General features: G+C 38.9%; 1 protein-coding gene across 3 annotated transcripts in view; it reads left to right on the forward strand.

Moving 5' to 3' along the window:
- The window catches only part of DYM (dymeclin), a 263,922-nt gene that overhangs the window by 4,506 nt on the left and 246,780 nt on the right, over positions 1-12,636 (forward strand). For 2 of the 3 annotated variants that reach the window (XM_042448106.1, XM_042448109.1), the window contains exon 2: positions 9,633-9,707. The gene's annotated coding sequence lies outside the window, so the exon portion shown is untranslated. Of the gene's footprint in view, positions 1-5,414; positions 5,484-9,632; positions 9,708-12,636 lie in introns of all 3 variants that reach the window. The other variant, XM_042448107.1, reaches the window with a different exon arrangement.

Genomic DNA, 12,636 nt, shown 5'->3' on the forward strand with positions numbered 1-12,636 from the left:
GATTTCTTGACTGCAGTCCCAATTATGATTGATGTTTGATCCAAGGTATAGGAACTTTTTTATTATTTCTGTTTCCTCATTGTCTGTGTTGAATTTTTGAAGATCTTCTGCAGTTAAGATAGCCCCTATTAATAGGTCTCCATCAGATTAGGGTAAAGCAATGGCTCACTTACCCTAGACTGTTTTACTGAAGGGGTAGTGAACTTTAGGCTCTTCAGATGTTTTGGCCACATAATTGACCATAATGGCCTTGGATGTCTGGGAAATAAAGTCCAAAACATTTGGAGGGACAAAATCCCCCCCCCAACCCCTGGCCATTTATTGCAACCATAGTGGCATCTTTCCATGTTTTCAGGTAAATATCTTAAATGGATTGGCTATTGTTTGAACACAACACTGGGCTACATAGGGCTCCCTGCTGATCCAACATGGCTTGTCTTAGGTTGTTACAACTTCAGAAACCCTCTAGCTTAGGCAGTTTTCATAGATTTATAGATAAATTGATGTATATTACCCAATAGAGCAAGAACTATAATACCTCAAATTAGTTAGCTCATATCAAACGCCACACATGCTGTTTGGTAATGGAACTGTGAAATACAAATAGCCACTGAGCTGAGATCTAGTAGTAAAGACTCCCAGTTAATTTCTAGGTTAAATTCAAAGTGATGATTTTGACTTATTAAAGCCATTCATGGCTGGGGGTTGGGATGCTGGAATGGCTCCATAGTAGCCTATACAGTAAAATATTCAAGAGAAATTCTTTACCAGGAGCCTTCTTGTGGATGGCTAGAGTTTATTAGGTAAGTGCCATCACCACTGTGGGGTGCTTTACCCATGGAGGCTAGCCTGGCATTTGTCTGTGTGAGATATATAATACTATCTCACTTTGGGATCCTTGGCAGTCAGAAAAGTGATGAGTACTGTGACTTCATAATTGAATGTTGTTGTTGTTGTGTGCCTTCAAGTCACTTCTGACTTATGGTGACCTTAAGGCAGACTATTGTGGGGTTTTCTTGGCAAGTTTTGTCGGGGGGGGGGAAAGGGGTTTACCTTTTGCTTCCGGAAAGGCCAGGGAGGGGCAACTTGTCCAAGGTCACCCAGAGAGTTTCTGTGGCCGAGTTGGGATTTGAATCCTGGTATCCCAGTGTCCTAGTCTAGCACTCAAACCACTACACCACGCTGGCCTTCATATAATCAAAACTATATGATTATATATATATATGCTGATTATATATACATCATACAATAACAAGTTATCCTGGGAACTTGGCAAAGGAAGGGTGTAAATTCTGTGAAAGCAACAGATTAGCATTAATGTTGACCTGTTTGTCCCAGTATCATTTTATACTTGAGAGAGTTAGGTTTATGGAAAACTTTAGGGTTGCCATTGTGTTCCTGCTGTCAGTTTTATAGTCTGTTTGAAATATGGTCATATGAGGACATGATAGAGTTTATGGGGACAACAATAGTTTGACTATACAATGATATTTGAGCATTTTTGAATATCTATCTATCTATGCGCATGGGTATGTGTATTGCATGTACTACCTGTTAAACAGAAAATCTTTGCTTAAAACCATTTGTAGGATCTGTCTAAAAATAGCATCACAAGTAAGAATAATTGTAACCCGCCTTGATCTTTGGAAAGGCGGGCTAGAAATAAAGATTTTATTATTATTATTATTTATTAATTATTGCATCCTTTACCTGGGTGTGATAATGTGAAAGGCAGTGGGTGTGAAAGTGCTAAGCACATAATAACAGTTATCTGAGTGTTTGTGTCCCCCAACCTATGCAGATAAAAGAAACTCAGATTTTCTTAATGCCCAGACTCCAGCCCTCATGCTCATGAGTCTCTTGCCTTGCTCACTTCGCTTAATTCCACAGATGTGCTGGGAGAGCTGTTCATTGTAGGTGAGACATTTCTTTATTTCTGGAGAGATGTTGTGAATTTGAAATATTGTTAATTGGGCTTAATGTCAAGTGAGACTTTCCTGTAATGACTTAGCCAAGCTGTCTAGTTGTATTAGTCAGCTGGGGCTTCCTTGGCCAAACAAATGCCAGTCAGGTGTGTTAAAATTACCACACTGCCCCCCCCCCACCCCCAGGGAGTAGCATGTACATGTGGCAAAATCTATATTTGTTCTTGCTTTACCAGTGGGGAAAATTGTGAAGAAAGAGATGAGGAGCTTTTGGTGTGGTTCAGGTTATTTGTAGAGGATGCTGTGGGTTTTAAGATAGTGTCCTGGAAAACTGAAATTCTTTGGAAGCTCTGGAAATTAATCAATGGGAAAATGAAGGATGTGATTTGTGTGGAAATCAGTTTGTCCTTTAATTCCTTTCTTGCCAGAATGGATGTGTTATGTGTGACCTTAGGAGAGAATGGTCTATGTCCCGTTCTCAATCCATATAGAGCAAAAATGAGGACAGTATAGAGTCTGATCAGAATATCATTGTGCATCATATAATACTCTCCTGTGCCCCAAATGTTTGTGACCTTTTGGGTAAGAAACAGATGTGCCAAGGTTCCTTGGCATACAAAGTGATTTGGAAAGGGATTCTCAAAGGTAGAATATTTGAAAAATGGGCTCATACACACAGGCCAAAATAAAGCTGCTTCGGGTAACTTTGGAGGTATGCTTTTTAAATGATGCATGCATCCCTAAGAGGCGGGAAGCCGCACTAAAGCCACGCTCCAGTCCTAAGGACAGGAGCACAGCTTTGGTGCAACTTCTGGCTTCTTAGGATGCATGCATCATTTAAACAACATACCTCCGAAGTGACCCGAAGCAGCTTTATTTTGGCCTGTCTGTATGGGCCCAAATATTAGACTGGTGTGTGGGATAGTGGGACTGGTTGATGTATACATGAAAAAGATGGTATATTTCTCGTTTTTATGTGAATGTTGCCTAAAAGTAGTTAACATAACATTCATACAATAACTGTCACTTTATGAACAGCTTATTTTCTGGGGGCTACAGCTCTTGAGCGGCATCTTATTTCTAGTTCTAGTTGGATTCTGGAACTTTTTGGCTTCCTTTTTAAAAGCAGTGTCCCATGTAAGCCTGAGGTTGTATAGTGGATAGTTTGTGGGGTTTATATTTCAGTGATCAGGGTTCAGATTCTGTTTGGCTGTGGAGTTCATTGGGGCACCTTGGATACGTCACTTTATATTATGAGGAGAAAACGAGGGGAAGCTATGTGGCACTCTAGATTCATGTACAAATTATATGTATCAACAGATAATAATAAATAACTTGTAGTGTTTCAGTTGATGGGAGAAGTCACATTAACATTTTGGGACTGGCTGTTCTTTAAGCATCTGTTATCAAATTTCCTTTCAGTGTGTGTGTGTGTGTGTGTGTGTGTGTGTGTGTGTGTGACAGACGCTAAATATTTTTTCCTGCAGGCACCCTGATACACAATCTGCTTTACAAGCAAGCAGGTTTTCTTTTCTTTTTTAAAACCACAATTATTCAGTTATTTTCTGTATATTCACACTTTAGTTCCTAGTCCAGGATTTCAGGGTCTGATCAGCTAGAATGTCGGTCTTGTGGAAATTGTTCAAGGTGTTCCTGTTACCACATAACCAAGTTAAGCTGAATAAAAGATATACTGTTGGTTCTCAGCATTCTGACATTCTCTGAGGTAGTGGTTCTGAAACTCTAGTCCTCCAGATGTTTGGGACTTTAACTCCCAAGTATTGATCATATTGCTTGAGACCAATGGAGCTGAAGTCCAAAACATCTGAGGACCACATTCTGAGAACTACTACTATAAGCCAACAGTCCTGTTCACATGTATTTGATGAATATGTTCTTTCTGGGAATCTCTTAAGTCTTCCAGTGCAGTTCTGCCAGAAATTAACCATAGAACTGTGTTGGAGAACCTAGAGGTTCTCTAGGCATTTGTAGGTCCTCCAGCATGATTCTGTGATCAGCCTCTGGCAGATGTTGATCATAGAGTTACACTGGAGGATCTTGAGATTCCTAGAGAGCTGTTCTCTTAGATAAAAAGAATAGTGGTTTTTTATTTGTGGTTTTTCCAATTCATGGGGATCCTTCACCTCAACCCCCAGCAATTGTGGAGGGATCACCATATAGCCTAAAGCACCTGATATTCATTTGCAGTATCTGACCCTGCTTAGCTTCCAAGATCAGATAGTGCCTTTTAGGGCACTCAGCCTTGGATTAATCTCAAGTCATCCCTGACTCATGAGACCTATGAATGAGACATCTTCAAGATCCCCTATGCTCCACTGTACTGCTCAGGTCCTGCAAATTCAGGCCCCTGACCTCCTTGATTGAGCCTATCCATCTGGTTTGTGGTCTTCCTTCCTTCCTTTCTACCTTTCCTAGTATTATTGTCTTATCTAATGAGTCATGACTTCTCAAGATGTGGTCAAAATGCAACATAAAATAGATTTTTAAAAAAAAATCTTTATTAAGTTTATTTTAAAATAACATGTACAAAAAGTTATACCAATACAAACTTTCCTTAGTTGATTTTGTGTCTTAATTTCTATGTTTTTACTTCTTTAGACTCTAGTTTTTCCTTATACACCATTTCTCTAACATCAAAGGAATGCACAGATTATATAAGAAAGAGAAGTAAATTTTGTCTTCCTTTGTCTTACTTTGAGTACCAATTTTTGTTCTTTTTTCCCATACCTTATTCAAGGTAAATTGAAACTATTACCACATTTCAATTAAAATATCAGATTACATCTATACAAAAAAAAAAACTTCTCCCTGCAACGGTGCATTTACTTATCTTGCATCTCTTCCCTAAATCTATTTCTCTTATCTATGTTGCTTCCTTGGATTTCCTATACAAGAAAATCATGGTATAATTTCTTGTAATTAAACAACTTAATGGGTATTAACATATTCTTAAGACATCTTAATTTACTCTTCCCATTGATATTTAAATTAAACTACTAATTAACTCTTTTTAATGTCCCAAGTCTTACTCCAATATTCCGTAATTGGGTACCATTCAGTTTCAAATTTTGACATGTCCTTATTTTTAATCTCATGTGAAAGTCTGTCCATCTCGTTCATGTCGTGTAACTTTAAAAGCCAATTTTCGATCTGTGGTGTTTCTTCTAATTTCCAACTTTTAGCAATTAAGCAGTCTGGCAGCTGTCACCAGATGTAGAATAATTCTCCATTCTTTCTTTTCAGTATTTTATTCCATAAGTGTTGTCATGTTGAGTAGATAAATTTCAGGTTTCATTTAACATTGTAAATCTTTCGTATTATTTCATGTATATTCTTCCAAAATATTTTTAAACAACATTTCTCCTATTTTCTTTTTGGTTTTCTGAATTTCCTTAGCCCTCTGGTTGCAGGTAAAACTACTACACCAGGCTGGCTCTCTTGCTTCAATAATATGTCTCTTTATTTCAGATTTTAACATCATATCTGAACTGATGTGCTAAGGCTGAGATAGCACATAGGTGGGGAAAACTGACATAGGTGAGAAAAATGCCTCTCTGGAAGGGATATTCATATAAAATTGAGTAACATGTCTACATCTGTGCACTATATGTCAGAATATTTTGTAGATACGTTTGAAAAGTTGTTCTATTCATAATGGATTTAGTCAAGTTTGACACTAATGTGTTTAGATGTGGAGTCAATCCTTGGTTGTAACTTGTCTGTCTAGCTTGTGGCAGATAACAGTGAGCAGAAAAAAAAAATAAAGAGTGAAATTTTACACAGCATCCTGATTCCAACTTGCATAATTTTATGGCTGACTGTCAAAGTGATCTTGTTAATGTTTTACAGGGCTGAGATGCTTTCCTGCTGCAGATTGTTTCCAGTGTTATTTTTCATGTCACAATAGTTTATATAGTGGGCTCTTGGTATCTGCTTGGGTTTGGTTCCAGGATACCCCCCCCCCCAATGAATAACAAAATATGTGGCTACCCAACTCCCTTTAAATACAATGGAAGTAAAATGGTATCCTTTATATAAAATGGCAAAATCAAAGTTTGCTATTTGGAATTTATGTATTTTTTTGAATATTTTCAAGCCATGGATAGTTGAATCCGTGGATATCGAGGGCTGACCGTAGCATAGTACATAGAGCATTACAAAAATGAACTAATTGTGTAAGTATTTTGATGGCTTTAGGAAGTGTAACTGAATGAAATTTAGAAATGTGCATGACAGTTCTGTAGTCAGTACCTGTGCTGAAAATGACAGCAATTTGACTTGAACAGTTTTACAACTCCAGTGTCTATCTAGCTTATGGAAGCTAGTAGGCAGTAGGAAAAGTAACATTGGCCCGTTACAGACGGGCATAAAGTACGGACTGGGTCCGTATTAGGGTTAGAAAGGGGCGTCCCTTCTGGACGCTCCTAACCCTAATATGAACCGAGTCCATACAAAATGGCGGCGCCCGTTCCACACGGGGGTCGCCATCTTTATGTAGCAGACACGCTGCGTCCGCATGTCACACAGCACATATGATGCTGCGAGCGCGCCATTGGTGCCTCGCGGTGTCATATCCGCGCCACAAAGAGAAGTGCCATTTTGGCGCTTCTTATTTGCAGCGCGGAGGAGCCTTGCAGTTTGGACACTGGGGCTCCTCTGCACTGCAAATGGCGGTGGTGGCAGACTGCCCCTTCTGGGCGGTCTATAACGCGTCATTGGGTCTTACCTGTGATATGTTCATTTTCAGCGATGTAGGTGGGAATTTCCACCTCCATTGCTGGAAAAAGACAGAGACCTCACAGGTGGATTGAATCACTTGAGGGAAACCACAGCTCTGAGTTTGCAAAAGTTGATCAGGGCAATTGATGACCTCAGGACTCTTGGAGTTTCCCATTCATAGGGTTGGCATAAGTTGCAATCAACTTAAAATGGCCAGTAAGAACAACAACAAATGACAGCATCAAAAGAATGAAGTGCCACAGTAACTACATAGTCATGGATTCCATGGCCTGAGTGGCCATGAAATCCCACTGGGTAACTTTGGGCAAGTCACACTCTCTCAGCCTCAGAGGAAGCCAAAAGACCCCCCTAAACAAATCTTGACAATAAAACCCCTTAATAGGTTCATCCTTGCGTCAGATAATGTCAGAAATTAATTGCTTGAAAGCACACAACAACAACAACAACAACAACAACAACAACATGGATTAAACTGAACAGAAAATATGTTCAGAGATCATTCTGACACTTGGCCCTTTAATTTCACTGTGATATCCTGTGAAACAACCAATTTAAAAAGTTACATATTTTTCTTCTCCATGGTCTCTGTTACAGTCAAGTGTGTGGATCTTGACCTATATCAAATCTATATCTGGAACATTTTTGAGTTAAGTAGCTTTTAATGGGACCTTCATCCTCACACCTTCTCCATGCACCTGTGAAGCTGCTTTTCTTCAGTAATCTTTCATCCATTGTGTGAGCAGCATCACAGGAATTTTGCATCTTGTTTGAGGTTGTGTTCGTTGCTTCTTTTTCTTTTCTTTTCTCTGCCTTTCTTCAGACTGGATGAGTTTCTTCAGATGTCTCACAGTTCCTTTGTTGGGCTTTTTATAGGCTGCTTTGCCATAGCCCCACACTCATGTTGGGGTGTTTATATGCAGCAACGAAGATGCACATTTTCCACCTTGAGTTGGACTTTCCTCACTTCTTTTTTCTCCAGTTTTTAGCCCTGAAGCATAGCTTCAGTCCTGTTTCCAGCCACTTTTGAGACATGTGTCATCTAAATGCCCCCCTTCAAAGCGGTTGGAAATAACTTTATTTATTCACTTCTGAGGTACCTATAGTTGATACTGAGTTATTCACTGGGTTCCTGATTCACTAAGTAATACGTGGATCCCACAAGTCCCCAGTCCATCCCTATAACCACATGCCACACTGGCTTTGGATTACCACACTTGCAAACCTGCAGCCTCCAGTTGAGGTATTCAAATTGCCAGTAACTGGCAGGATCAATTTAAGAGGTGCAATACAATATCTGCAGTACAATGCAGCTTTAATGGCATGTTGTGTGGCATTAGCTTGCAAGGCAGATCAGACCACATTGATTGATGCAGCAATTTGAGAGTATAATATTACATTTCTTGTAGTGTAATTTGAACATTTTAAAATATAAAATGGCTTACAATGACTCAATCCTTTGTCATTAATGAACTCCTTACAGCTTCCTTTCCCCCCCAGGTTCTATGTTTTTGGGGGTGTAAAGGTGATAGGAGACTTCAGAGGAACATTAAGGCCCAGCAAAGCTAAAGTCACATGGCAAAACTATTCTTCAGAGGCAGCTGACTCAGTCTACTCAAGGAACAATCAAACCAATTTTACTGTGCTACTGAATAGGAGTACTCCTTCAGATAGTTTAAAAGATTGATTTAGTTGCCCCAAAGAAGAATTTCATGATTTGAAGTGGACTAAATAAATTAATTGAGTCAGGTTTTAATATAAGATTTGTATTGTACCCCTGAGCTTGTGCCCTCTTCATTCCTATACTGGTGATTTTCATCATTTTTTATAATTTACTTCTTAAGTGTGCATATTGAAACTGATGTAGTTTCTGTTTTCTTTTGAAAAGTAGAAAATTAGTTGGATATTCATAACAACACTTAGAATATTACCTATCTTGGTGAAAAAAACACAAAAAATCTGATTTTTTGCAAATGTGGAAAAAAATCTGACACAGGAAATTATTAATTGTCAGTAGATGCTCCAGTCCCATTCTTCTGTATGCCTGTGCCATTCCTGAGTACTAGAGCACCTGAGCAAAGTTGTTCCTCTGTATATGCCAGCCACCTGAGATTAACACATTGGCAGAGCCTTGCTTCTACATTTAGATCTAGTTTTGGCAGATTTGGTTTTGTGGGGTCCACTTAGATTATCTTTTCTGTTTTTTTGAGTTCCACCAAAAGGAATCAGACAACAAGTAATTGCTCAGAAGATGTAGCCAATGACTTACTGGAATCCATGAACCTTTAATCTGGCATGGCATGGCATGGCATGGATATGCTGGTACAAATCTATAACTCGGGTTTCTGTGGATCAATGATTCTTACACAAAGCTATGCAGCTAGGCAACAGAGTAGCAAAAAGACTGGATAGCCAACTGATGCTCCTCCTTTATATATAAGGAGTATAGAAACTGAAAGAAGAGCAATTAGAGTGGGGTCAGCCGATTTTTAAATGTGGTGTTCTACTTGCTAGTGCTAAATACTAAGAATAAAGAACACTTGCTGATCTAGTATGGATCACTAAGAGGTTTTCTCGTCAATCCCTATCTACCTTCTGTTCTCCGCCGTGTTAGGGATAGTGAAATACAGTTATATGTGGAAAAACTTAGTAATATACTGTGACCATACAAAATGAGAACAAATCAGATATTTGGGATTCTTCTCTTACATCTGGGAGAAAGTTCCTAAACACTTGCATATCAGTGACTTGCTGAGGATGTTTGCATTAGCATTAAGCTGTCACGTAGCAGGATGCACCAGTAAATATGAAATGGTTACTCATTAACTTTGTCTGCTACATGAGAGCTGGTTTTCTGTTCATATCTCCTATTCTTGCAAATGAGCAAACCATGAAAGATTAATATTGTGCCTCAATTAATTTCATATTTTAAATTTATGTATATTTCAGTTTGCTGTAGCTGTTGTGATAATCCTGCAAAGGAAGTCTGAAACTGAATCAGAAGGACAGTCCGAAGTTCTGAAGGTAATTATCTGTTTTGGCATGTAAAACTTGACCAATGTTCAAATACATACTTATAGCATAAGGTTTATAGGCACACCTCCTGCATGGTATTATGAAAGAAAAGAATAAGGCTTTTACTTGTCAACTGCTGTTGACAAAGCAGGGAGAGTGTGCGAAGAAGTGAATAAGGCTGTGTAAGTGTTTTATTGAGTTAAGGTGATGTGTATTACCTGCATAATAGGATACTTCCTGGTCTGTGTGGTGAATATATAAAGGTTGGCGCCACAGCAGATAAAGGTAAGCAAGTTATTCTCTCTAAAAATTCCTTGTCTCTGTTTGTATGTTTACTGGAGTTGTGACTTCTGAGGGAAAAATGTTTTAGGTCAAACCTGTTTCTGAGATAAAGGATTTATACAGATTTTGTAATAATAGAGTTACAGTTGTGTGAAATCAGTGTGTGTGTGTATACACACACACACAATACATATATATATTGCAAAATAATCTTTTAAAAAACTGGCTGAACCCCACTCCCCTCGGACACTTTAGGCAGGGATTGGCAAAGCATAGGTTGCATGTGGCCCAACAAGGCTGCTTTTAAGGGGGATCCCCAAATACCCTAAGCCCCTCCTAATAGTCATGGGAGAATTTTAACCATGTTTAGGGGTGTGTGTGCACCACTTTAGGCCTAGCAGAAGCCCCCTTTAAAAACAGGAAGGGAATAAATTATTATTATTATTATTATTATTATTATTATTATTATTATTATTATGCTTTATTTATATAGTGCTGTAGATTTACACAGCGCTGTACATACAAACAATAAAGTAGATGATCTCTGTTTCAGTTTCCCAGCCTCTTCTGGGCTTAAAATGCCTCCCCCAACAGGTGAAAACACATCCCCAGATGATGTTTTGGCCTAAAATGTGTTTTGGGGGATTTTTTTGTGAGTGGGGTACAGCAGAAGTCAAGGTTGTCCAAGGTCTTCAGGAGGACCTGTGTGGCCAGATTCTGACAGCTACCTGCCTGTCTTCTGACAGCTGCCTGCACCTACTTTAGGGGCTGTGCAATTTCCTCATGCTTGGGGCTTCTCATAATTGCAAAAATGTACTTACAATCATTTGCTCCTTGCAACTCTGGTAGGTAGATTATACATTTTACAGAGAAGGAGTTTAAGGTAAGAGAGGACAACCTTCCCAAGATGCCATTCTGAACTTATTAGGAAAATGCTACCAAGTGAATAGGAGTTAGTAGGAGTTAGTATGTTACTCGTCCTTGTTTAGGAAATAATAGTTTGCAAAGTTGTCTAGAAAATATATATTATTTCTTGAAATGAGAGGCAACATCAGAATCTGAGAGATTACAGCTAAGAACATAGGAAAAAAATCTGATTCAAAATCAGATCATTGCTCTGTTTAAACCACTTTTGAAATTGGCAGTTCTAGTTTCCACATGTGTTTTCCTGTCTAACATGGGAATTTCTGCATGCAGATCCGGTGATCTGCCACTGGGCTATTTTCCCTCCATTTTTCATGCACATGCATGCAGACAAAATTGTTACACATGGAAGACATATATTTGTGAAACTCAGATGCTGGAGACAAAAGGGGAGAGGAGTATGTAGCTTTCATGCTCTGTTTTTGAGGTTCCCAAATGCACTGTTAGAAACAGGATGGTCAGCTCAGTGGATACAAGTGACCTGGGTAAGGATCTGAGCTCTGCTAAAGTTGAATGATTTTTTTAAACCTTGCATCCAGTGCATGTCACATAGAGCAGGATGCTAAACATTTATTTCCTGGTTTTACTCCAGATCTTAGAGTGGAGAAAGCCTTTTAGTCCTTTGTCGTTTTCCTTCTTGAGAACTCCTGTCCTTTCTAATCACTGCTTCCCAATTAAGGGAGAGCAACTCAGATGACAAAGAAGTCCCACTAACTATGCACTAACTGCTTCTGTCCCTTGTCCCAAGCCTGTTCCCGCTACAGGAATAGACAGGAGAGAATTTTATTCTGGAGTTGGAACATTGGCCTGGCTCCAAACAGCTTCAAAAATGGAAAAACGCCCACATAATTGCAGACATACGTATTTATTCTAAAGGTTCTTTTTTCTCTTTCCAAGAAGAAAAGTCTGTTTCAATGAACTGTAGTGAATGGAATGACAAGCTTCAGATCATTATTTGAGGAGCATAATATAATCTGTTTTAGATAATCAAAATTTGAAAATAAAACTAAAATGTGCCTTTGTGTAATCTATTGCAGTCTTCCATGCAGTGAAACAGTTATGAGACTAGAAGATAACTGAAGAACGTAGTAGTGCATTAAGCAAGAACTAATTAATTTTCCTTGTGAAGATGAAGCTGGAAATTTGAGAATGGTGAAATGCACTCAGCTGTGCCAAGTGAACCCTATTTTATATTAAATTAGCTAAATTACACTACAGAGTATAATTTAATATCTGACCCAGAGAAAGCAAAGTAGTGTCCTCAGTACATGCTTTGCTCTGTCTTGTTTCACATTTTTTGTCCTGCTACTTGAATACGTTCTAAATAACTGCCTTCTTCAACCTATGTTAAAATATGTTGCTCTACAAAATGGTTATGGGTAATAATGGCCTGGACAATTCTTACTTTACTGTTCAGTTTTATGTTTTTGCTCCTTAGAATCTTGTCTGGTTCCTTCCCAGCTGCCCTTCCCAGTCCAGTCTTTTTCTGATGCACAATGAACACAATTCCCCCCCCGCCCCAGGCAATGGAAGGATGGGGAAGTTTAAATGTATCCTCCATAACCAGTGAGATGTAGGCATTGCAGGGGAGAGGAAAGATGAGAGCCGCCTCCCTCCTGAGCAATTTCATCTGAAATTCTTGTGTTCTCACCATTACTGGTAGAAAATCAGCAACTTTGGAAGTCAGGGTAGAGTTGGTTAAAGTGGGGTGGTCCATCTAGTTTTGGAGGAT

Source organism: Sceloporus undulatus, chromosome 2 (genome assembly GCF_019175285.1).
Source record: "Sceloporus undulatus isolate JIND9_A2432 ecotype Alabama chromosome 2, SceUnd_v1.1, whole genome shotgun sequence".
Lineage (NCBI taxonomy): Eukaryota > Metazoa > Chordata > Lepidosauria > Squamata > Phrynosomatidae > Sceloporus > Sceloporus undulatus.